Genomic DNA, 26,238 nt, shown 5'->3' on the forward strand with positions numbered 1-26,238 from the left:
ATTCATTTAAACAGCATATGACTGCTTAGATCTCTTATCCTAAAATTACCACATATTCAAGCATGCCTTTCTAAGTAAGTTTCTTTTAATGATGAAAAATTATTGAGGTTTAAATGTTAAAATCTTTTTAACAGAATGAAATGGCATGATAAGTATGCACCAGGCTAGCTTCACAGAAGAAGCAATGGAAGACTAGAGCATGTCTCTGCAATGCTCCTTCTTTCACATTCTTTCCAGCTATAATCAAGCATACAGTACATTATGACCTAATAAAATAATCAGCACTCTGCATTTTCATTAATACGACTATTTTATTATTCCTTAATGGAAATGCATACCTAGAATTGGCAGACAAACATGATTCATGTAACCATTGAATGGCTATTTTGATACCAAGTCTACGTAGTTATGAACAGAGGTACTCTTACAGGAACTATTATGAATATAGAATAATATGAAGTTACACCTTGTTTAATCTGAGCACCTTTCACATGCATGGACTTCAACTCCCAGAATTCTGGACTGCTTCCATAATGGCTGGGGATTCTAGAAATGGAAGCCTACATTTGAGGGCACTCAAACTGGATAAGGCTGATAGAGAAGAACCTCATACACACACACACACACACACACACACATATGTATATACGTATATATGGATCTTTGGTTATTCGGGTTTTCTCCCATGTAAGATTGGAAGTATCTAGGCAATGTTTCAATGAAGTCTCATTCATCATCTTTAGGCTTGTGTCTTCAGCTTTGTGCTTCTCAGAGTGATGTGAGCTTGCAGCTGCTTCTTCCTTTTAATTGCTAGTGGGGGTGTGACTTGATTGGGTGGGGGCTTGGCTGTGTTCTGATTCGGTGGGGGGGTGTTCTCATTGGTTGGGGGTTTGGCTGGGTTCTGATTGGTTGGGGAGTTGGCCGTGTTCTGATTGAGGAAGATCCAGGCCCACCCTGTCTTCATCCTAGAGCATGCAGGGAGAAATAGAGAAGGAAGCAACATGAGTTGCGTGGCTTATGGGGGAGAAAAGGGCCCTGATTCCCTTCATTAGCTACAGCTGGGAACACAGTGTTTAAAAAGGGAATTTGCACACAGCAACTTGTTGGAAACAAATTATGTATTATCTTGTTTTGTCGAGGATTATCTGGACTCCTGACATCTTCCCAACTGTGTGTGTTTTGTTGGCCTTTGAAGTCTGCAATTCCTTATCCTGCCCTGTCCAGTTAATTGCTGCAGCATGGTTTGTGTGGATTTTTATTTACAGTTTTTATGTATAGTACTTTGTTTTCGGACTGAATTTCCTCCACTTAAAGACAGTTCTTGGGAGAGTTTTTTCTCCAGCTGAAGGTAACTGGACATTGGGGGCAAAGTTGGAGGTATTAAAGGGATTTTTCTTGCTTATGTGACTGTGTTGTCTTTGTGCCAAGCCCCGGGTCATCACATTTTCCTTTCTTAGAACATTACATGGATTGTTGTCATGCAACTTTATTTTCACATTTATCAATTTGTGACAAACTCTAACTCACATTTTTCTCAAAGAGCTGCTGGATTCGAGAGGCCCATGATTGTCTTGGAGAGAGAAATATATGAGAAAACATTTGATGTGAGGTGCACTTTTTCAATGAATAATAAGGAATGTCAGAATAGTTTTTCTTCTAGCTCCCATAACAATGACCAGATTAATTAGCAACTACTTGGATCATGTTTTGAATGGTACATAAGAGTATGTGCATGAAAGCACAATAATATGCACTGGTGTGTGAGAATTGACCTTTGAACTCAGACCTTCAGATAAACAAAGCGCTGGTCAATCCCTTTCCAAATCATACAACAATGCAGCGGATGTTAGGCTAAAGATCTGCTTTCATATGAAAGAGGAATCAACATTGTAATTCAGTCAACAGATGTATTATTTTGAAGCTAGTTATACAGTCATAAAATACAAATCATTGTAATCCCAAATACACAGGATTTTTTGATAATTCACAGTATTACCTAAGCATTTGCTTTCCAGGTACATTATACTTGACCTTAAAGGCTAGAGTGAAATGAAAACAGAACTATTCTGTCACAGCTCCTTCTTTGGGTCTGCTTTTTTTGGGGGGGTGGGGATCTGTGTGGGTTGTATTTTTTTATAAGCATGCAGATATATTTTTTTTCATTCTCTGATACTTGAGTACAACAGTTCCTAAACTTTGCTCATCTCTAGTTAGATATTTTTTTTCCTGTTTTGATAATGAGAGTGAAATAGGCAATACATACATTTGATAAATAAGAAAATAAATAAATGAATAAATAAATAAAATATAAAGAAGCCATTTCTTTGAAATTCTGTTCACTGAATTATTCAGTCAAGTACACTTATGTGTTGTTTTCATTTTCAGAGGATTGAAATGAAAAAATTTAAAATGCATCTATGACTGTAGCTCCTTTAAAAATTCCACTTTAATATTTAATTTCAGCAGTGGGGCACTGCCAAATATAACTTGTAGCTGTAATCAACTACATATATAACACAAATGCTGACTTATTGTTATCTTTCAAGAACATCTTTGTTATTTGTTTCAAAAGAAAGAAAAAGTAGGAAAGTGATATTAAGCAGATGTTAGATGGTAGTTGTCAATCTTGTCTAAGGATGCAGGTGCTAATGTGTTATAATTATCCCTTCTGGCAGTTGATATTTAGGATTTAGAGCCCACCTAGTCAATCACAGTTATAATTGTTAAGCTTCTTACATAGCTAATATGCTGGATAATCACGGGATGAAGATTTAATATTTGACTCTTCCATCAGTTATAGTTTCTTCTGATATACATTTCTAATGCAGAGATTCCTAGAGGTTAGGCACTTCACATGATTTGCAGTATAATACATTTTAAAAAGTGCAAACTCAGACCCCTTTTAAAAAAATCTAGTATGGTAGCACATTTTAAAAAACCCAGCATCAATCAAACTTGTCTTTAGTGTTTGCATTCATACAGTTTTTCTAGCAATGTTAATGTAATAGTGTTACTATTGAAATTGCCTTTCTGTGTGATATTTTCTCAGACCATTCCTGTCTAGGTTACAGCCCTAGGATTTGTAAGCAATCTTCATGTACATTAACAAGTGTCAACGCTGCTCAACTTCTGAGATCAGACAATGGTCAGCTAGGTGCTGCCACCTGCTGAGGCGTAGCAATACATCTTTATGTTTATTTAAGATAATTGGCTACAATCCAATTTTCATACCATTTTTAACTGCAACATTTCATGGCATTTGAAATACTACAACAAATCAAACTCTTCTATAAAACTCATATCTTGCCAGAAAAGATATATTCTACTATTCAATGTTACTTACATAGCATATAGGAAGCAATTGTATACTAAATTAGTATATGAATAAAGGCAAATATACATGTTCTGTCCAGGATAATGTTGCAGGATACAATCTTGGTTGGTCACCAGAGGTTTATTCTTCCAAGATTCAGGCTGCAGTCCACCTGCAGAGAACTTCTATCTGCCAGAATGTAGATACGCCTGTCATATATCAAAAACATTTCGCAAGTGGTAGAATACAGTTTCCAAGATCTGCAAGTGGGCATTGTGCACCACTCAGAGGCTATCATATAAAGACAAATCATGCATTGCCAAGATCTTTGGGAGGTGGGAGATATTTCTAACGTAATCTACCAGATTCCCTGCATGGATTGCCCTGTGATTATATAGGACAGATGGGAAGGAAGCTAACCACCAGATTGCAAGAACACATGAGGAGACCCAAATTCATTGGTAGCCTCACATTGCAATGAACAAGAACATATATTCAATTTCACAGTTACCTAAGACTGTTTGACTGAGCAGGTACACAGATAGCCAGAGAAATGACTGAAGCCCCTTGTCAGAGAATAGGAGTGCTAATTTACCATCAGCTGATTAGGTACTTAGGAGCCGAGGTCTTGGCAGCACAAGGAAGCAACAGCCAATGACTTAATAGCTGGCCATCAATACCCCAATCAACTAATAAGAAACCACACCCAGACAGGCACCATATAAACACAACATATAGAATAGCTTCAAAACACACATTCCAGTAGAGAGAGGTTCACTAAGGATGGACTCCAGTATGAGTCCAAAAGTTTGGAAGACTACACTTCTGGTCCCAGTTGCTGACCCAGATTGGATCCTATAAATAAGTATAATTTATTATAGCATAATGATTAGTGTTAGTTATTATCAATACTGCCTGGCAGTATTCTCCTGAATGGAAGGCCAGAGTTTTTCTTCTCCTGTCTTGAGATACTAAGAACTGAACCTGGCTGTTCAGCATTTTCCTGCTGAAATATTTTGTTATGGATAAACTGCTAACTAAGCAATAACGAAATCAAAGTTATTATATATCATAAAAGTGAAGAATTGTAAGTTAATGTGTTTGTGCAGGCAATATTTTTACTTGCCAACTTGCCAATTTTTAGATTTTACTCAAGTTAGGCACATTTGATGATGACTTCACCAAATATGTTATCCTTATCCTATTTAAGCAGCAAGAATATGAGAGAAACAACCCAAGTGAGTGTTTTATCCTATTAAACACCAGGGGTTGTTGATCTAAGAAGGCAAGCCAGGAACTCCGTCTTATCATTTCCATTCTGTCTTCTCTGAAATAAAAGCTGATAGACCATTTTTCTTACCTCCAGTAATTGTTGAAATGAAATCAAGAGTATACTCATTACTGTTAATGGTTGGATGACTCTAGAAAATGCTATAAGTCACTAGGAAAATGACTTTAGATAGTCCCTTTCAGCCTATTTCTTACAGGAAATACATTTTCTTCTCATTCTCTTTCACTATGAAAGTAACATGCTTAGAGATGCTAGCTTTTAATTATTATATTAAATTTTCTGAATAAACTTATATAATTCTTTTAAAGAGTATCTGTCTTGGGAAAAAATTTTTTTTAATGCACTTAGTTCTGTTCATATATATATGCTTTTCTAAAACCAGATCCTGTTGCTGAACTGGAGGATTCCACCCAGGCGATCTCATCCTTTCTCCTATAGGTAGTCTTTACTCACTCACCAGCTAGGTTTCACATGGCAAAAGTCATCAGGTTCTGATTGGATAAAGTTGTTTGAGATACTTTAACTTTCTTTTTTTAAAAAAATAAATCTTATGGATTTTCAAAAACAAACACAAACAAACAAAACATAAAACATCTTTTTTGAAAGCAGCTTGAACCCGGGTTACATCTCTTCGTACAGACACAAATTCAGATTCATGCTCATTTTATATACCATTCCATATCTTATTGCCATTCTCCGTTTTCTATATAGCTTCTCCCCTCCTTTAACTTTCTTAGTTTTATTTTATTTATCTCATCTCAGTTCAGATCATTATGCTTATATTCTTTGTCTGTCCTGTTTCCAGCTGTCTATTATCTTTTCTCTTTAAACAAAATTTCTCCTGTAATCACTGATTGGAGTATGACGCCTTTATCTCTTTCCCCTAAATTTATAACACCTAGTATAGTACATAACTTCCATTTGGATTCTGCTTAGTACATTCTAAAGTTACACACTATATTTTAAAAAGAGAAAAAAATATATAAATATATAATATAATTAAAACAACAATCCATACCAATTCAAATCTATCATTAATATTAATATTCATTTAAATCTTAAACATTTTACACAAGCTTTTCAATTAAGTATCATACTTCTATGGGAACACTTATAAACTTTCCATAATTATTTCCCCCCCACTTCACTTATATTTTAAAACATTGTGTCATTAAAATGTTCCCATTCCTTCCTAATTCAATTCTCTCATTTATTCCTTTTCCTTCCTTTGGTTCACAAAAGTTTCACTGAATTACACTGAGTATTTTATCCCACTTTTTAATCACACGTTGTTTCCAATTTTCTGACATTATTTCTAATACAAATATAACAATACAATCTTATGTACCTTTGCAGAATCTCTTTTTCAGTTAAGTTTTTACCCATTATCTCTAAATAAGTCCTGTTTCTTTACATCTTGCTCCATACCTTTGAAGCTTCTCATCCCTTCCTTCCTCCCTTGTTTCTTCTCTCTGCCCTTTTACCCCCTTGTCTCTCCACCTCCATTTCCCTCTTCTGTATTCCCTCTTTCTGTTGCTTTCTAACATTATATCCACTTTTCACCTTATTTTTCCCTTTTTGGGTTGTTTTCTTAGATCTTAAAATCTCCATTTTCTTTTCCTCCTTTCCCCTTTCTTCCCCGAGTAAAGTTACTTGTTTGTTAAAGATGGCTTCTTCTTTGTCCCAATCCTCTTGTCGCACAGTCCTTTCTTGTAGTTTCTCATAGGTTCAGATCGCCATTTCTAAGAATTGAAAGAGAGCCAAGAGAGCCCTTCCCTTCTTGTTCCTCTTCTTTGTATTTTTTAAATTCCATTTTCAGTTCATCCACAAGTGATGCCATTGTAAAAAAATTTTTTTTCAAACAACCACCCAAGTGTTTTTAGTCATTCAAATATAATTTCCAAAAGTCCCAAAGTCACCAAACAATCCAAATAGACACAAGCTGTTTCTTTTGACACTTTCTTCTTTTTTCACTTTCTCTTCCTAGGGTTACTGTTTAGTTACAAAATTCCAGTTAAAATGTATCTTTTAGACGTCTTGTTAGTATTTAATCAAATTTAATCAGATTCTTTTAAGTTCTAGGCAGTCTCCTCCTTCCGAATCCTGCTCCTATTCTTTTCCTCTCCCTTCCCACTTACAGCAAAAAAAATATTTTTTTTAGTGTTCAGAAATCCTTATTATCTCCTCGACATTTAATTATCCAGTTTAATTACCTATTGATGCCAAAGCGGGTTTTTCTGATTTCTCATTCGTTTCTGTTTGCTGTCAATGTTAGGAAGGAGAGTGAAAAAAAACCTTTCCTTTTTCACTTTCATTCGCCGCTTCCGAGTCTTCTTTGGGAGCAATGTATCTTTTGCAAAATTTAAATTCCAGGGTACATTAGTTGTTGCTTTTTGACCCGATCAGCCAAAAACGTTCACTTCTTAACTTCCTCCTGCACTTTCTTTTCCAGCTGAGTGCTTCTTTGAGGCGGCCATTTCTGACCGCCGCTCTTACCGCCTTTGGAAAAGGGAGTTTAGCTGGCTGAGGAGGAGAGGTGCGACTCCCCTCGACCCTGCCAGGTCTCCCCTATCTTCACCACCTCTACGGGGCGGCTTAGCCCTGAAGCCGACTGGCTCGGGGCACTCCAGTGGCGAGCGCAGGCAGAAACCGCGCATGATCGCGGATTCCTGCCTGCCCCGAAGCGCTGCAAACCAGAACTCCTGAGATACTTTAACTTTCTTGATCATATCACCAAGATACTTCTCTCTCCTTTAGCATGCTTGTTGAAGTCATGTCCTAGCATAAACTACTTTTCAAATGCTCTGACTGAACCCCTTTAAATAATTTGGGGAGAAATACAACTATATAGACATTACATTTATTTCAATAGAAATTTGGCAAAAGAAGTCTTTAAATAATTGTACCAGGGGTGGGTTTCTACTGGTTCCTACCGGTTCTATAGAACCGATTGTTAAAGTTACCGGTAGTTCTAAGAACTGGTAAAACCGACCCCTGCTTGGCCCCACCCTTCTCCGCTGCTCCTGTGGGCCAAAAACCAGTTTTTATTACTGCGCATGTGTGAAAATCCCTTCCGCATTCTCCCCTGCCCGCCCCTCCCTTTGCTGCCCTGGCCCCTGCCCCTATCCACTGCTCCAAAGTTTAAAAAACCCAGTTTTTATAAAAAAAAAAAACACATTTTTTTACTGCGCACATACAAAAATCCCTTTCTCATTCTCCCCTGCCCTCCCTGCCCCTACTTATAGCACATGTGCACTAATTACAAAAATTTACCTGTGCGGCACCATCGCTCACATCAGCACCAGCAGCAATAGCCAGCCAGCCAGCTGTCTGTCCCTGCCTGCCTTCTGCCACCCTGCTGGGTGAGAGCAAGCCACAAGCCCCGGTCACCACTGCAGCTAACCGTCCTTGCCCGGCCGGCCTGCCTTGCCTTGCCTTGCCTTGCCTTGCCTTGCCTTGCCTTGCCTTGCCTTGCCTTGCCTTGCCTTGCCTTGCCTGCCTCCCGCCACCGCTGTTAGCCAGCCTCACCTGCCCGGACTGCCCTCTCTGCCGCCAGCCTTCGAAGATGCAGATTGGTAAGTACGATCCTCCAAACTGGTCACCTACCTACCACTGCCAGTCCCGGTCGCCTGCCCCCATCTTCCCTCACCCACAGCCCTCCATTGTTGCTGCCTTGCCTTCCCACCACCGATTGGTAGTGAGGAGGCAAAGCAGCAACTCCTGCTGTTGGCCCAGTCCCCTACCTCCTCCTGCCACCACCACCCCAAGCACACTCAAGAGCCGACTCCTGGGCCGGGCGCCCCTGCCTCGCCCACATGGTGGCCACCATCTTGGCTAGGCCGCCAGCCTGCCACCTTCCCTCGCCCACCGCGGCCCAAAGGTTGCTGCTTTGCCTTCCCACCACCAATTGGTGGTGAGGAGGCAAACTAGCAAGTCCTGCTGGGCTGGTCGCCTACTTCCTCCTGCCACCTCCGCTGCCAGCCCAGTTGAGAGCTGACTCCTGGGCTGGCCAACCTCGCCACAGCAAGCTAGAAGACTGAGGAGGACCCCGGCATAGTTGGCTGCCAACTTGCCTGTTTCCTTTTTGGTAAGTTGCTTCTTTATATTTATGTATTTATTTATTTTTTCACTATCTATTTTTGTTTTTATTAATCATAAAAACAAAACATATACTAAAGAAATAAACACATAAATAAAAATTATTTTACTATTCATCTTGATGTTTCTTTCTCCTTTGCTTGAAGAAACATCAAGATGAATAGTAAAATAATTTTTATTTATGTGTTTATTTCTTTGTTTAGTATCTGTTTTGTTTTTATGATTAATAAAAACAAAAACAGATAGTAAAAAAATAAATAAATACATAAATAAAAAAGCAACTTACCAAAAGGGAGACAGGCAACTTCTTGTTACATTGATATTATACATTATCTGTTTCTGCTTAAATCAATATATAGCAACATCAATGTAACAAGAAGTTGCATGCATACATAAATGAAATTTTTTAAATAAAAGAGTTTTTTTTAAACATAAACAAAAACATAAAACATAAACCATCTTCAGTTACATAGTGTGTTGGTTGGTATAAATCACATGTGCACAATCTCTGCAGTCTTTCCTTTCCAATTTGCATTAATCCTTATATCATGCTAAGCAATTGGCCAATAAGCGAGCACCTGGTCATTAAGTGAGTACAACTTAAATTTGGGTTGCCCGCCACATGGCCACGCCCACCCCAGTCACATGACCACCAAGCCACATCCACAAATTAGGCCACACCCACAGAACTGGTTGTTAAGAAATTTGAATCCCACCCCTGAATTGTACCCACAAGATTTTAGGTTTTCTTGTTTTACTTGTATATTTATCCCACCTTCTTTCTGTCACAGAACTCAATCTCGCATTCATGGCATATGATTAACTAGATCTAGGCTTGATTAGCTCTAGTAAACTATAGATCTGTCACTGTAAAAGAAGGAAATTCTCATTTCAGCAGGAAGATTTCATAAGTGACAATGTAAAAAATAATAGATTAGGGATTTGGAAGACAGAAGCGGACAGTTTTGTTATAGAAAGGTAGTCATGTCTTAAGTTGTTCATATAGTATTCAGAAGCATCAGTACAAATCTAGAAACTAGTTTGTTCGAAGTAGAAAAAAAGGCAATTTAACCAAATCATCTTCTTTTTAGGCAAACTGGCAATGCTACAAATAAGATTGGAAAATGTTTCTTATGTGAAAACCACACTTACAATTTTCAAAACAAGGTTGCATGTTAAGTAATCCCTGACTCTTCCAGCAGAAAACATTCTTGTTTCAAAAGGATCCTGCTCAGTATTTCAATGGAAATGCCAGAAACATTGACCATGTGGAACATTAAGGATTGGAAGTAAAACAAATGGGACTGAACTATGTCATTTTGCAATAAAACACCAAATCATGTAATAAGCTCTTTTAAGATACTTGCAAGTTTCAAATTTTCAAATGAAATGCTTTTACCATAGACAGTAAACAGACTAATCCATTATTTCCCTCATAATAAAAACAGAGCAGCTTTGCTGTTCAAAAGCAAATTATATTAATACACAGTTAATCCTCTCACAGTATTATACCAGCCTTTTCTAATAAATACTAACATCAATGAGAAAACCATATTCACAGGAAACAATAGAAGATATAGGGCAGATTGGATGATACATCATCAGAGAGGATGTGTACAAATAGAACAGAATAGAATCACAAATAGAATAACTGTCAGTTGAGGCTCCATTCAAAATCCAAGAAAGAAAACCTTAAGACTCCCCTGTTTTAGAGAAAAGGACTTTTACTGAAAATTCACATGGTAGCATCAGAAGAATACAAGACCTGAGTCAATAGGTGCAAAAATCACATATACAAAGTTATGCCAATGTTCCCACCCCCAATTGTTCAAACTGGCCATCCAATCTGAGATGTGTATAATGGTCATATGGGGCATCTTCAGGTGGTATTCCAGACATCTGGCACGCCAGGATGGTTGACCTTGGCCTGAATAGATAAAAGGCTACATCTGCGCAGTAAGCAAGTTAGCGTGCTGAAGAAAACATCCCAACTTTTACATTTGACTATTTCAAACCTCCACCACTCTTCTCCCTCCCCCACAAAGCCCAATTAATCTACCCTCCCCCCCGTTTCTATGGCAGCCAGAAAGACAAGCAGAAGAAGGATTCTTGGAGGCTGACAATAAAGAGTTGGAAGGACCTTGGAGGTCTTCAAATCCAAATCCCTCTTTTGGCAGGAAACTCTATACCAGGAGTGTCAAACTCAATCACATCATGTGACATATTGTGACGTTTTTAACCTTTGCGGAGCCAGGGTTAGTATGGCCTGCATGTGACGCAGACACAAGTGACAATTTCTGTTGATTTATAATATGTACACACAGAGAGACAGACACAGAGAGAGAGAGAGACAGACAGACACACACACAGACAGACACACACAGAGAGACAGACAGACAGACAGACAGACAGACACACACACACACACACACAGTCAAGAGCTTCAATGCAGGACTTTATTATTCATAGCGATGATGTGGTCAATGGTTCAGTTCAGAGACATAATATCAGTATACTCTGCCCACGGCTCAAGCTTGATTCAGCCTTCTATCCTTCCGAGGTTGATAAAATGAAGACCCAGATTGTTGGGGCAATATGCTGACATGTGTAAACCACCCAGAGAGGGCTGTAAAGCATTGTGAAGTGGTATATATGTCTACATGTTATTGCTATTGCTTAGGACACCACTCTGATCTGATATTTGCTCCCAGGTGTAAAAGGGAGAATCTCTTAGAAAGGAAGAATTGAAAGTGTTCCATTTCTCACGAAGTTCAATTTCACAGCTTCAATTACTACTGCAGGAGTAGGGGATAAGTTAAAATAACTGTTTTCTGAAAACTGCCTGCTAAGCCTGACAATCTTGTCAAAATTTTGGTATTTCTATAAGCAAAGTCAGGTAATGACACAATAATCTCAGAATACTCTCTCCATTATGGAACAAAACATACTGTCAGGCTACAGAACTTTTCCCATTCACTCAACTAGAATGAACTTCTGAAAACGTATCCAAACGTATCACAAAGGAATCCTTTATTGAGATGAGACAATTCCAATGTAGGAGTTCAAAGCAGCGTCTGAGGTCTCTCAGGCATACAGGGATACATAAGGGAGTTTAGAACCCCTCCCCTTATCTCGATGTGTATTTAGTGAAACAAAAGCCAGTATGTTAATTCCTCCCCACCCCTCTTGTAAGGAACAATCTTCTCAGTTTCCCAGGGCATACCTAATTTCCCCCCCACTCCCCTTTTAGAACAAACTATTCAAGAGATTCCCAAAGTACAATCTCACTGTGGAATTTTTATGACTTTCTCATCTCCTGGTTGTGCCTCTCAGAGGTGATAGTTCTGGCCATCTGGCTTTTCTCCCTCCATCGTATCATGTGTGGGTTATACAAATTCGATATAAGATTAAATATATTCAGGTTACATCAAGAAAGGATTTCTTTATCAGCCCCCCCCACCTTCTTCTTCCACTGAAGAAATGACAGATACACGGATCTGACACATGCCCTAAGATTTTGGTAGATCTTCTACTTTATTGAGTTCATTCAAGTACCAAATGAGCATAGCTTTTCAGGCAGTATGAGGTTTGTTATTATCTATTTCAGTATTTGGAACTGTTGGAAGTCTACTATAATGCTACGACATTTAAAATAAAAACACTATTTTCTATCCCTTTAATACAAGGTTGATGCACATCATCTTGAAGCAAATTATGTGCCATACCAGTGGTGGGATTCAAATGTTTTTACTGCTGGTTCTGTGGGCGTGGCTTAGTGGGTGTGGCAGAGGAAGGATACTGTAAAATCTCCAGTCAGAGGGGTATTTGCCGGTTCTCTGAACTACTCAAAATTTCTGCTACCAGTTCTCCAGAACTGGTCAGAACCTGCTGAGTACCACCTTTGTGCCATACCTTATGTTACGGCATTCATTTCTATGTATGCTGTACCAAGAAGTTGGCAAGGAATACAGCAGCTCTCTGTGACCTATAAATCGTTATGTACATTGTGCTTTATTAGGCCAACAGCACTTTTTAACATCTAAATAATACTGTCATAATAGGTTATTAGGGAATTTGAATCAACACTTTATATCAATATGGCGATGACACATATGTCATTTTGTTATATGTAACATTTGTTTTAGATGTGACAGCAAAACTGAGACTGGTTCCTAAATATAGTAGTGGGATGGATGAGGGTGAATGGACTAAGGTAGAATTTCATTAACATTAAGGCCCTGGTATTAAATAAAGTAATTTCTAGTTTTTGGAACTGAGTATTTTATCTATTTTATATGAGATGCATTCCCTGAAAAGAAATAAATTTCTCTGTATCATATCTGGCTCTGCAAATTGAGCTGGGGACCCAATGGGAAAGTCACATCTTCAATTATTCTATTATTTTACTTTAAATTTTTCTTTGTTTCTTCTTTGTTTTTTATTGTTGTGAAACAGCGTGGTGGACCAGTGACTTAATGATGGAGAAGGTCTATATTCTGGTGGTTTGAGTTCTAGCACTTTATGATAGAATGAACTCCCATCACTTGCCATAGCTACTGCTAATCTAACAGTCTGAAAGAATGTTATATGTAAGTAGATAAATAGATACTACTTTGGTGGGAAAAAAACATACTGACATTTGAACGTGATGCCCAAATGTGAGATGACATTGGTGGTGGTGGAAGCTCCAGATGATTGCTGCAGAAAGCCATCAAGTCTTATGTGTATGGAACTAGTTCATTTCCTGTGGTGCACTCTGGATAACGCATGAGTGTGAACAAAACATTGGCATCTAAACAACTACTTTATAATAGCACTCTAGTCTCCTGGTTAATGTAACATCACCATATGCTAAATAAATATTGTGAACCTCCTGGAATAACCCCATGGGGGAGGTAGGCAGAAAATAAATTTAATAATAATCATCAGAAATATTTCTACCAATCCATCAATGGAGAGACTACAGTGAATCTCTCCATTGCAAATTATAGGCAGAATCTTCAATTTCAATCTAATCAGAAGCATTTCTCCCATTCCATTAATGGAGAGATTGCAGTGAATCAGTCAGCACCTGATAAGTAAGAGACAGTGCAGTCTGGGGTGAGGATATGGGATAACCCAAACAAATAAAACAGGAACGCAGGTTGGTTAAAGGACAACATACTGCAAGGAGGTGAAATTGAAGAGTGTCTAACATCTAGCAAAATCTACCTGATAATGAAACATCCAGCAAAAGGGGAAGCATCAGGCAACTTCAGGCCAATTACTTGCTCACCAACAACTTTCAAATTATTAATTGGTGTTAACTGATGCAGTCCAACAACAGAAAGGAAATCACCCAAAGAGACAAAGTAGCAACAATGGTGCATTGGAAGTTCTCCAAGACCATTTGCTTGTGAGCAAGAACTGATGGGACCCATAAATAGAGAAAGTAATAGAAAATAAAAAATGCAAATTGCTCTGGGACTTTAGAATTCAAACAGACAGAAACCTGCTGCATAATATACCAGGCTTAACAATTGTCTATAAGAAAGACAAGAAAGTTTGGATAGTGTACATGGCAATACTGGAGACAGCAGAAGAGAAGAGAAGGAAGTAGAGAAGATATCTAAATACAAAGGCCTGAAAATAGAAATAGAATGACTGTAGCAAAAGAAAGCGGAGAGAGAGAGAGAAAGAGAGAGAGAGAGAGAGAGAGAGAGGAGGCGGAGAGGCTGGTCATCCTGGGGCACGCTGGGAGCAGAAGCGCGCGGAGGAGTCCAGCCCCAGCCTGGCTCTGTGAGGGGAGTGAAGGCACCAAAGAGCATCTGCCACCAACACCAGAAAGAAGCTCTGCGCACCTCCCAATTGGTGACAGGTGTGGGAGCACTTAAGGCCAGGTGACTCCAGGGGAGAGTAAAGTGGAGGAAATGGAGCCTCCTCCAAAGGATTTCTGGGCCTGGCACCATTCCAGCCCGGGCCCTCGGGCGCCTTGCAGTTGGGAGAAAGCCCGTCTCCACCAAACACCAGTGATTACCAGCGAGGGACATTGCCAAGGGGATGCCGTGTAATGAGGATAGCTGGAAAGAGGCCCAGAAGCAGCAGGAAGTAAGAAGAGAAGCAAGTGGGGGGGGCTCCCCTGGCTAAGCAAGTGGGTGAGAGAAGTGGGCAGGGGTCCCAAGTGAGGGGTTCCTCTCTCCCCCTTCCTTCAGAAGGTAAGGCAAACACTGCCTATTTGGAAGGGTGCCCAGCCACCGAGGTGATTTCCCTTCAATTCACCAATAAAAATTTCCTCCCGCCGCTTCGAGGCTTATTCAAATGCTAGTCCTGGCTGACTTCTGACTATTAAAAACAGACTGGTGGAGTCCCCTGCTAATACGAGAGATGCTGCCTCTCTCTCTCCCCCGTCCCCCACTCCCAAATAATCACTGGCTGTGGCTGGGTTTGGCAGCAAAGTGCTAAAGCGAGTGAAGTGCCCCCAGGGACACCTTTCTTTGCCTGTCTCCAGGTGTGGCTGGAAGAGCCCCCCTCCCTCAGCTTTTCCTCAGCTGCAGATCTGAGCTCTCTCAATCCTCCACCCAGAATCTGAAAGGAGCTCCCACTTTCTCCCCCTTCCCTTCCCCAAATTAATCACTGAGGGCAGCAATCCTTCTGTAGGCAGATGCCTCCTGAGAAGCCCCTGGAGTGGTGGACGAGAGGCACTGCTCCCCAAGGAGAGCAAATTCCCCTTTCTGCCTCTGCTTCTTCCAGCAGCAGTTGCCCCGAGGCCCCTCAGCTCTCTCTGTGTGTGAGAGTGTGTTTGTGCATGTATCTTGGCGACATATCTTGGCGACGTTTCAACGAGGTCCCAGTCACCATCTTCAGGCTGGTGCTTTCGGCTTCGTGCTTGTCCGAGCAAAGCATGATTGGAGCTGCCGTGTGGCTGAGGTACTGGCTGTGTGACAGGAGGCTGATAGACACACAGCCGGTACCTCAGCCACACAGGTTCTTACGAAAAAGCCAACCAATCTGCAAACATCGACTCCATCAACCAATCAAGAAATAACAACACAGCCAACCAGCCCGCTTACAACAGAGCCAGCACACCACACCTCCCCACCAGTATTCATAGAGAGACGGCAGCTCCGATCACGCTTTGCTCACACAAGCATGAAGCCGAAAGCACCAGCCTGAAGATGGTGAGTGGAACCTTGTCGAAACATCGCCAAGATACTCTCAATCTTACATGGGAAAAGACCCAAACACACCAAAACCTGCATTATATATACCTACCTAAACATACATATACTTATACATATACATATATATAAACATATTTTAAATATATGTTTTCTTAAGTTTTCGCAGGTATCTATATGTATGGTATTCAGCTTTGTTTGGGTATTTTCCCATGTCATTATAGTTGTGCTTTTAAAGTTGTAGCAGCGTTTCGGCAGAATCTCATCTGCCATCATCAGGCTTCTGTATAGTGTTCGTCTGTGAGTCAGACTTTCACAGCCATTTCTGTTTTAAATTTGGTGCTAGCCTACTGCTGTGCCAGAATGGTTTTTTCTTCATCCTGATTGGAAGATAAAATTGACCTGGAAAACCAAGGCATATATGAAGTCCCCTGTGCATCATGCCCTGCCACATACATTGGACAGACCAATAGAAGAATAAGTACCCACCTGGATGAACACAAAAATTCAGTAAAAAAGCTGGAACACACTTCCTCACTAGTCCAACACATGAAAGCCACAGGTCATAGCATCAACTTCAATGGAACCAAAACCCTAGCCACTATAGAAAACCCCAGCTACAGAATTATCAGAGAAGCCATAAAGATTTTAAAAAGACCTGACAGCATGAATAGAAGAGGTGACTCCACCAGACTGTCAATCATTTGGAAGCCTGCACTCTCAAACAAAAAAAATCTCCACACCACAAGCCAGGCAAACACCTGGGCACAAACAGACTCCCCCTGATACCTCCAGCTCAAACAACCCCAACCAGGCACCCAGATGAAACCTAGCTTCCTAATAAATGATAGCCGTCCATTTACTCAAAGCCAAGCCACACTAAAAGCCTCCAATACAGGAAACACAATGTTGCCAGCCAATCAAGACAAAAAAAGCTACAAAACAGACAGAAGATATTAGAAACACCAATCAAGCAGAACACAGCAAACTCCAAGACCAATAAACACAGACCAAGACTCCCAACCAATCAGGATGAAGAAAAAACCATTCTGGCACAGCAGTAGGCTAGCCCCAAATTTAAAACAGAAACGACTGTGAAAGTCTGACTCACAGACGAACACTATACAGAAGCCTGATGATGGCAGATGAGATTCTGCCGAAACGTTGCTACAACTTTAAAAGCACAACTATAATGATGTGGGAAAATACCCAAACAAAGCTGAATACCATACTCACTCTCACTCACACACACACACACACAAATATATACTGTATATATAACATTTATATTTAACATAATTTTTATATTAAATATATTAGCTTTAAAAAAATCATATTAGTTATCCTCAGGATTTAAAAGTATGTTTGGTGGTCCCTGAGGTCCAAAAGGTTGGCGACTCCTGTTCTACAAGAATCTGAACCACTAATGATCAAGGGGAATTAGTGGGAGTTAAGATGAGAAAGGAATTCAAGGTGGGCTGGACTTAGATCTCTTGTAGGCACAAAGGGACTCATAACTGATGGTATGTTTGACCCCTCCATTGGGCTCACCTCCTACAAATTCCCTCTCTGTTCTTTCACCTGTTTATTGTACTTTTCTAAATAACTATTATTTAGGAATATGCCAAGCATACCAATGCATTTCAAATTCAAAACATTCTACTTTGAGTATATTGTGCACATGTTGAAAGTATTTTGAAAGAACAGTGTTTCTGACTGTTCTAGAGCAGATCTATTTCAATACACTTCTAAAATCTTTAAAGCAATCTATTTTGCATTCTGAATTTTATGAATTTCAAGCAATTTGATTCATATGTTTTGCACATCACTGTTATATTAAAAGTTACATATATAAACTGATAATAAATGAAATGAATATTTTCGATGTCTTATAAAAATCTGAATTTCACTAGACAAAGTATTGTAAAGAACAGTGGCAGTGTGTTATTTCATTTTATAACAAGAAAAGAACTTTTATATGCAAACACCCATATACCAGCCAATTGCTTAGTCATTATGTCTATCAAGTTGATTTTGTTTGCCAACCAGTTGAAACCTCTACTGCACTTACTGTATATAAACACTTATAATCCCAAGACTTATAAGAAATCACTTTTAAAGCAGTAGATTTGACCAGAATTTGACCATTGCTTGTTGTCCTCTACTAACAAAGCTGTGCTTAGATGATATTCTTTATAGGAATCAAACAAATCTTTAACTTTTTCTCCCTTTACATGGGTAGAATACACATACCCACACATACATATTTCCAGCATCTCTAGTACTCATCCACTTTCACACAAATAGAAAAAAAACCATACAACCATACATTTTAATATCCTCAAAAGAGTTAAACAGAGATCTAGCTATCCCACTGATTGATTGTTTTCCTACATTCTTTACATTCTTCCTACATTTAAAGCATAGTTCACGTTCTGATTTTATCTTTTTTTGTTATTTTGTTAATTTGCAGATGACACAACAGTGATTGATCTCATTCAAGAAAATGATGAATCCGCATACAGACAGGAGGTTGTACAACTTGCCTCGTGGTGTAACCAGAACAATCTGGAACTGAACACACTCAAACCCATAGAAATGGTGGTAGACTTTGGAAGAACCCCCCCCCCCATACCACCACCTCTTACAACACTAGACAACTCAGTATCAACAGTAGAGACCTTCAAATTTCTAGGTTCTATTATATCACATGACCTAAAATGGACACCCAGCATCAAAAACATCATCAAAAAAGCACAACAAAGAATGTTCTTTCTGCGCCAACTCAGAAAGCTCAAACTGCCCAAGGAGTTGCTGATACAGATCTACAGAGGAATTATTGAGTCTATCATCTGCAACTGTCTGGTTTGGTTCTGCAACCCAACAGGACAGAAACAGACTTCAGAGGATAATTAGGACTGCAGAAAAAACAATTACTACCAACCTGCCTTCAATCGAAGACCTGTATACTGCACGAGTCAAAAAGAGGGCTGTGAAAATATTTACAGACCTCTCACATCCCGAACATAAACTGTTTCAACTCCTTCCCTCAAAGTAACGCTATAGAGCACTGAGCACCAGAACAACTAGACACAAGGACAGTTTTTCCCCAAAAGCCATTACTCTGCTAAACAAATAATTCCCTCAACCCTGTTCAACTATTACAAAGTCTGCACTACTATTACTGTTAGTCTTCTCATCATTCCTTATCACCCATCCCCTCCCACTTGTGACTGTATGACTGTAACTTTGTTGCTTGTATCCTTACGATTTATATGGACTGTTTCCTAGTATGATTTGATTGCTTATTGTACCCTATGACTATCATTAAGTGTTGTACTTTATAATTCTGGATTTTTGACAAATGTATCTTTTCTTTTATGTATACTTAGAGCATTTGCACCAAGACAAAATCCTTGTGTGTCCAATCACGCTTGGCCAATAAAGAATTCTATTCTATTCTATTCTATTCTATTCTATTCTATTCTATTCTATTCTATTCTATTCTATTCTATTCTATTATTTGCCTATATTTTTTTCTGTTTTGCTATCTAAACAACTGAAAATACAATTTTTCTAAATTAATATTAAGATAAGAAATAAGTCCTCTCCAATATTTAAGATGAAACTATTAAAGGCTTCTAGCTAATTAGCAAATGAATTATAGCAATAACACTTAGACGTATATACCACTCCTTAGTGCTTTACAGTACTTTCTGGGAAGTTTTACAACATCGGCATATTGCCCCCAACAATCTGAGTCCGCATTTTTTCAACCTCTGAGGGATGGATGACTGAGTCTATCATGAGCCCATCAGGATTATGTCTGCTGCCTGCTCAATTACAGGCAACAGGCATGTTCAAAGCAACATTTAGAGGAAAACTGTAAATCTGCTTGACTGTAAGCCTACTGTCTATGTGACCTGGGACCATCTCACTGGTGTCATGAATTGCATGGATAGCTATAGTTTCAATTAAGCTGATATGAACACATCTTGAATCTAGAGCTCCTGTCTGAATGTGTAGAGCTTGGGATAGAAAGATGAAAGGCAGTATATCTGTGATTTACTGTAGTTCTCTACTTGGAACTAAAGTACTTGAAATCATCATGCACACAGAGCTGTAGTCTTCTGTAGGTATTTTTTGGTCAATAAAAAATAAAATTTAGAAACATTTAAAAGAAATAAACTGGAATGGAACCACTTACCTTCTTTAACAGCCATCTATCCCCCATTTTCTCTCAAAGGAGCCATGGTAATGCAGTGGATGGAATGCAGTATTGCAGGCAAATTCTGCTGACTGCTAAACTGCCAAAAGTTTGAGTCTCACTGGCTCAAGGTTGATTCATCCTTACATTCTTCTGAGGTCAGCAAAATGAGGAGGATGATTGTTGTGGGCAATATGCTGGCACTCTAAACCACTAAGAGAGGGCTGTGTGAAGCAGTATATAAATCTAAGTGCTATTGCTATAAGCCAGACACATTCTTAGGAAATAAACTGCAGGATTAAAGTGCAGGTAAGAAAGTTGCAAAATAACAGCGAAGGAATGGAGGAGACAGAATGGCTCACACCAGGATTGAGGTGATGTTCAATAATAAAATGAAAATAATGAAAAAGAAGAAGAAAGGGGACATTCATGAGAAATAATAAGAAAAAGCAGGAAGTCAAGAAAAGGCAGAAAATTGTTCAAGTGGGAGAAAAGGTAAAATGGAGAGACAGGGATATAAGGAGTTGAACTATTGGCAGGAACAGGAAAGTTTACACAGGCGTAAATGAATACGATAAGAAAAATAGGGAGGGGACTCTGGGTTTGTAGCTTTTTAGGGAAAATACGACTTTGGAAGAGGCATCCAACAAGTGAAATATGTTACTCTTATAGTTGTTTTTTTATGTAGGATGAAGGAAAGTTGGTGAGCGTGATACTGAATGAATAATGAGTGCGAATTAATAGGTTTGTGTTTTGAGGGCCACATTCCATCTCTGTCTTGTATAAATACGGTTTGGGAAATCGCTAGATATTCATCTCTCTTATCTGTAAATTGGTCATATTATATTGATTGCAGCTATTAATGCCTATATTACATTCTCAAAACCCTAGATGTTTCCAAAAATGTGTTTTAGAAGGACCCCCCTCCAAAAAAAAAAAAAAAACCAAACAAACCCCAGAATCCTGGAGTGAGAGGTGCAGCTAAAAAAGAACTTGGTTTTGAATTATCAGGATCACCTAGGCACTTTTAGTTGGCACTTCAGTAAAGTCATTTACTTTCTTCTTAGCTTCATATAAAAACATTTTGGATGGCCTGACCTTCATTTACAGAAATCCTGCAGGGAAAGGGTTTGAAGAAGAATGTGCATTGCATTGACCCACTCTGCTCCCTTTTGAGTCCTTCCAAAATGTCAGCTTTGTTTCCATACATATACAATGCCATCCATTATAATGATGAAATGTGTGTTATTGTATAAATGAAAGTCGAAGGCCACAAAGTGTTTCTGAAAGCATTTTTTGTAATAGACATAGGCATGGATATTTAAGTAGAAAAATATCATTTGGCCACATTTTTAAAAACCAGTGATTTTTAAAAAAAATTATGTTTTAATTATTCAACTGTAATCAAGTAGGCATTGGATCTATTAAGTAAGAATAACCAACTATAGTGAGAAATAACTAAGTAATTGTCTCTTTAAATTAAAAAAAAATTAAAATGCTCCACAAAAAATGATCAGATTTGTATAGACTCCAAATCCCCTCTGTTTAAACAGAGTGATTAATATCAGCTCCTGTAGGAAATTAAATTCAGGGAAGAACAGTAATATGCAGATATGCAGATTTCTAGGCGGAATGGCTAGCCCTGGGTAACGGAGTCAGGTTGATTAATCTGCATCCACAGAATACAAAATGAAATGCAGGAGCTCTCCTGGGTTAGCCCTGGAAATGAGTTTTTCCTTTCATATTAAATAAATGGACAAACATATAGAGAGACCCGCTCAAATAGCAAAAAGCCTTAAAGCACACATGGCACGTTTACATATAGGATATGTAGCAATTTAAACACTTACTGTGAGTTGCTGGTTTATCTCTTCCAGAGACAAATATACAGTCTGAGAAACAGAAAACTATCTTGCACATGAATTTGAGCTTTTTTAAAAAATAATTCATTCTAATGTTTAGGGATAAATCTGATCATCAATGTAGCCTCAATGTGGACAGCAAGTGAGAGCATATATGTATACTTGATACTCAGCTTTTAATATCATATAATCTGGTCCATTATTTCTACATTCAAAATTGTATGGAAAATTGCAAGTACGAAGGAACAAGGATACTATTGTACAGAGTAAAGTTTGGACAAGGATAAATAACATTATGAATAATTACCTTCCACCTTGCCTTTTAAAATGTTAATCTGTTTACATCATCTGTCCCAGATTAAATGTAAGTTGTGATCATATAATAATGCCTTTTTAACAGAAAAATATTTACAGGAAAATTCAAAATGTCATTTTCAGCTCCCCCCCCCCCCGGCGTTACTGGAAACCCAAGCCTGTTATTTAAAATCGTTCAGAGTCTCTCCAATAATTGTATAGAAGAGGCATTATGCTATATTATTAAAGCTGTAATTTCCTGCTGAATCTGGCTGGATGTTTCTTTTTATCACTTGGCAATTTCTATCTAGTTATGGCATAATTAAGTTTCCTGACCCTTGCTCACTCTCTTAACAGGATGCTTAGAAATATACTAGAATTGCAGATCTTCAACCTGATGTCCTCTCTTCCTACATAGTAATGGAATAAAATTATTAATCCAGTAATTGTACAGAACACATTACTTTGCACTGAATGTTCCTATTTTTCATTTTCTGTTAGTGAGAATCAGCCAGAGGTACAAATCATTTCTGCAGGGAGCAGAGTCCTTGAAAAAAAAAAAGGCTCTCATTCACCCCATTGCTGTTACCTGTACAGCAGGGGCTATTCAGGACCTAACAGAGTCCAAAGCTTCAGTGAACAAAATGAAGTTAATAAATGGAATAAGGAACAAGATATTTCTTTGCAGCTGATTCTTACGTGTCAAAAGCAGAGTCTCGCCTCAAAATGATACATCTAACATCTAGCTGCATTTGTACAAATGTATCTCAGTCAGATATTTTTCAATTTATCAAAGTTAATAGTATAATTTATTTCCTAATCTAATCATGAACACTAATAAGATTAGTAATCAAATGTAGCAGACCTGTAGGAACCAAGAATTCAAAGAGAAGCACAAGGTTAATCCTACATTATTTAAGTACCTAGGTAATGTGTAGTGCAAGAAATGTCTTCAGCCAAACAGAGTGATGAAAAGACAGAGGAAGGGCAAATATGTCAGTTTTAATTTAACCAAGTGTCTGTCCTTTGCATTTTTTGGTATTTTTTTTAAAGATTTGCAACAGAACAGTGTATCTACTATTGAATGTATGTCCATCTACATTTTTGTATGCCATTTCCAATAATTTATGAGCAGTTCCCTCTAATGTAATATGCTTCTTTACAGGCATCTTTATGCATAGTTTTCATTAATATATATTTGTGGAGGCATTATTATGAACTGCAGGATAGAATTGAGAGAAATATTTCATTTCATGCAATGGTTGAGAGGTACATATTAAACAAATTCTTACTATAATAAACACCCAATATATTTTCCCCACCTTTTGAATGGTTCAATTCAGTGGTGTATTAAAAATTAAGCACCAGGCCCAAATGGGGCACCACAAAAACTTTTATGTAGCCTAAGTTTGGCTTCATTTATACAGTATGTACAAAGAAGGGGAGGGCAAGATTTGTCAGTGCTTAGGACACCCGTGAGCCTTAATCTTAACCACTGGTTCAATTATTCTTCTATTGCAAATGTTTTGATCAAATTTAATTTTTGATTCTACTAAGTGTTTTTTTTTTCACTTTTCACTTCATGATTTTAAGGGAAGAGATTTTGGTTCAAACTTCCAGGAGTAGAGTATATTTAAATCAGAAATGGTTTCTATTTTACTTCAATTCTCCAACATAATTTCCCAACAAGGCTTCTGATGAAGATTCATGATGAATTTCAAAATTCCTCAAGGACCAGGGATCACATTGCAGCAGAAATCTGCCAACACATACAAATTTTGGCAGGCGAAGCCTCTCCAGAAAAAGGAGAGATTGTGAGATTATGCACTTGCACTCCAGACAACTGCTCTTCATGAATAGACTGCAGGAACCCTGGTGTGCAGCTGTTAGAATGCAGTATTGCAGGCTGACTTTGCCCACTACCAGGAGTTCGATCCTGATTGGTTCAAGGTTGACTCAGCCTTCTATCCTTCCGAGGTTGGTAAAATGAGGATCCAGATTGTTGGAAACAATATGCTGACATTGTAAACTGCTCAAAGAGTGCTGTAAAGTATTATGGAGTTATATAAAAGTCTAAGATTGCTATTACTATTTTATGGTTCACTTGCAATTTGAGTGGCTGGGAATCAAGCAACTTAATCAAGTTCACTACCTTAATGTAGACTTTATGGACACAAATATGGCTGAGTGTCCTTCTTCCAATGACTGGAGAAATATTCAGTTAAAAAACCTTACAGAAATACTGCTGACTTTTTGAATATGTAAAAGCATTCATTATTACATCATTTTTAAAAACTACAAACTACATTATTGTTGAAACTATTGGAATATTTGAGGTAGACCCTGATTCTTTCTTGATCTATTAAGGTATCTAGTTCTGTATTTGGAAAACTAGACTTTATTACCTCAGTGAAGCATTGGTGATTTATTTATGGTGACAGAAGTAGATTCATGACATCTATTTTGCACAGTTAGATAACATACCTTCCTAGAATGTATTTTCTCCCCACAAAAAGTTGATTTGTACTATTGAAATTCTACTTCATACCTATACAGTCCATATAATCAATAATAGATTGATACCATACTTCTTTATGAAACTCAGTATAATTATATTTGAGGCATCCTTTCAACTGAATTGAATTAATAAATAGCAAGGTATTTGACATCCAAATTGACAAATATTTATATAATTACATTGGAATTCTGTGGTGCCAACCAAATTGATTCAATTTTGGCTCTGAATTGAATTATTTATGGTAAATAACTTGCTAAGGCACTTGATCTTCCTTGAAGTTAATTAAAAATTTGAATTTGAGCTTCTGGTTTGCGAATTTCAGATACTAACGGATGTTCAAAGGCGATCAGTTTCAAAATGCAAAGTAATTCTCTGCCTCTTTTCAGTATGAATTGTATGCATTGCAAACAGATAGAAAAGGGCGAGGCTTTGATTGCCTGGACATATTCATCACATTGAAGTCAGTGACCAATGGCCCTATCTATCATTACCACCAATGTTTCCTTAGGGCTCCAATGATTGTTGAAATATATTTAGAATAGGAGATGAAAACAACATATTCTTACTGTGCTTTCATACACTGTATGTTTTGTTTCACAACAGTTGTCTTACATGAATGAAGATAAATATGTGTCCCAGGATAATGTAGCACGATTCCATCTGGGTTGGTTATTGGGACCAGAAGTTTTCATTTTTATTTATTTATTTTGATATGTCAATCGCTTACAAGATAATAGGTATAAGTATATACATAGTTATGAATACATGAAATGGGTACATGTTGTAGCTCCGATTCCCGAGCCTGTGCTCTTAGAGGAAGAGGACTCGGAAGATGAGGAGGAGGAACTGGGGATGCCTTCCTCCCCAGGACCTTCCTCTCTTGCAATGCCTTCCTCCCTGATAATGCCTCAGGTTTCATCAGACAACTGAGAGGAACAGTCTGAGATTAATCAGGAGGAAGGCATATCGGAGCAGCCCCTGACAGGGAGTCAAGAGGAAGAATGTTGGCTTGATCCTAAGCAGCATCGTAGGGAGAAACATGAGCAGCAACGTAGGAGGCGTGGGAGGGTCAGAGAGCGAGCTGAGTCATTGAGCCACACCCCACAGGGGATAAAAGTGGGTGTGTTGTCGGCTGGAACTTTGTACGGGACAAAGTTTAATCTAACTTCAGGTTTTTCGTTGCCTTGTAATTTCTCTGTGAGTAGCTTTTTACTTGTTATCAATTCAGACTTGGCAGGCAGAGCGTGTTGGAATGCCGAGGACATTATCAGTTCCAAAGAATTAACTCTGTGAAGTCCGAGTCAGCTTGCCTGCCTGTGTTTGTGTGAGTTTGTACTCTTTCATCTTTTGAGAAAGAAGAAAGGTGAGACAGAACAGGTACATATAAGAAAAATAAAACAAACAATAGGACAGGGACGGTAGGCACTTTGGTGCACTTATGCACGTCCCCTACAGACCTCTTAGGAAAGGGGTGAGGTCAATAGTAGACAGTATAAGG

General features: G+C 38.5%; 1 pseudogene; it reads right to left on the reverse strand.

Annotated features, from left to right (window-relative positions):
• LOC148125152 (uncharacterized) overlaps nucleotides 1-26,238 on the reverse strand; it is a 268,652-nt pseudogene that overhangs the window by 91,599 nt on the left and 150,815 nt on the right.

This window comes from Pseudonaja textilis, chromosome 8 (assembly GCF_049901715.1).
Source record: "Pseudonaja textilis isolate UNSWEBS1 chromosome 8, rPseTex1.2, whole genome shotgun sequence".
NCBI lineage: Eukaryota > Metazoa > Chordata > Lepidosauria > Squamata > Elapidae > Pseudonaja > Pseudonaja textilis.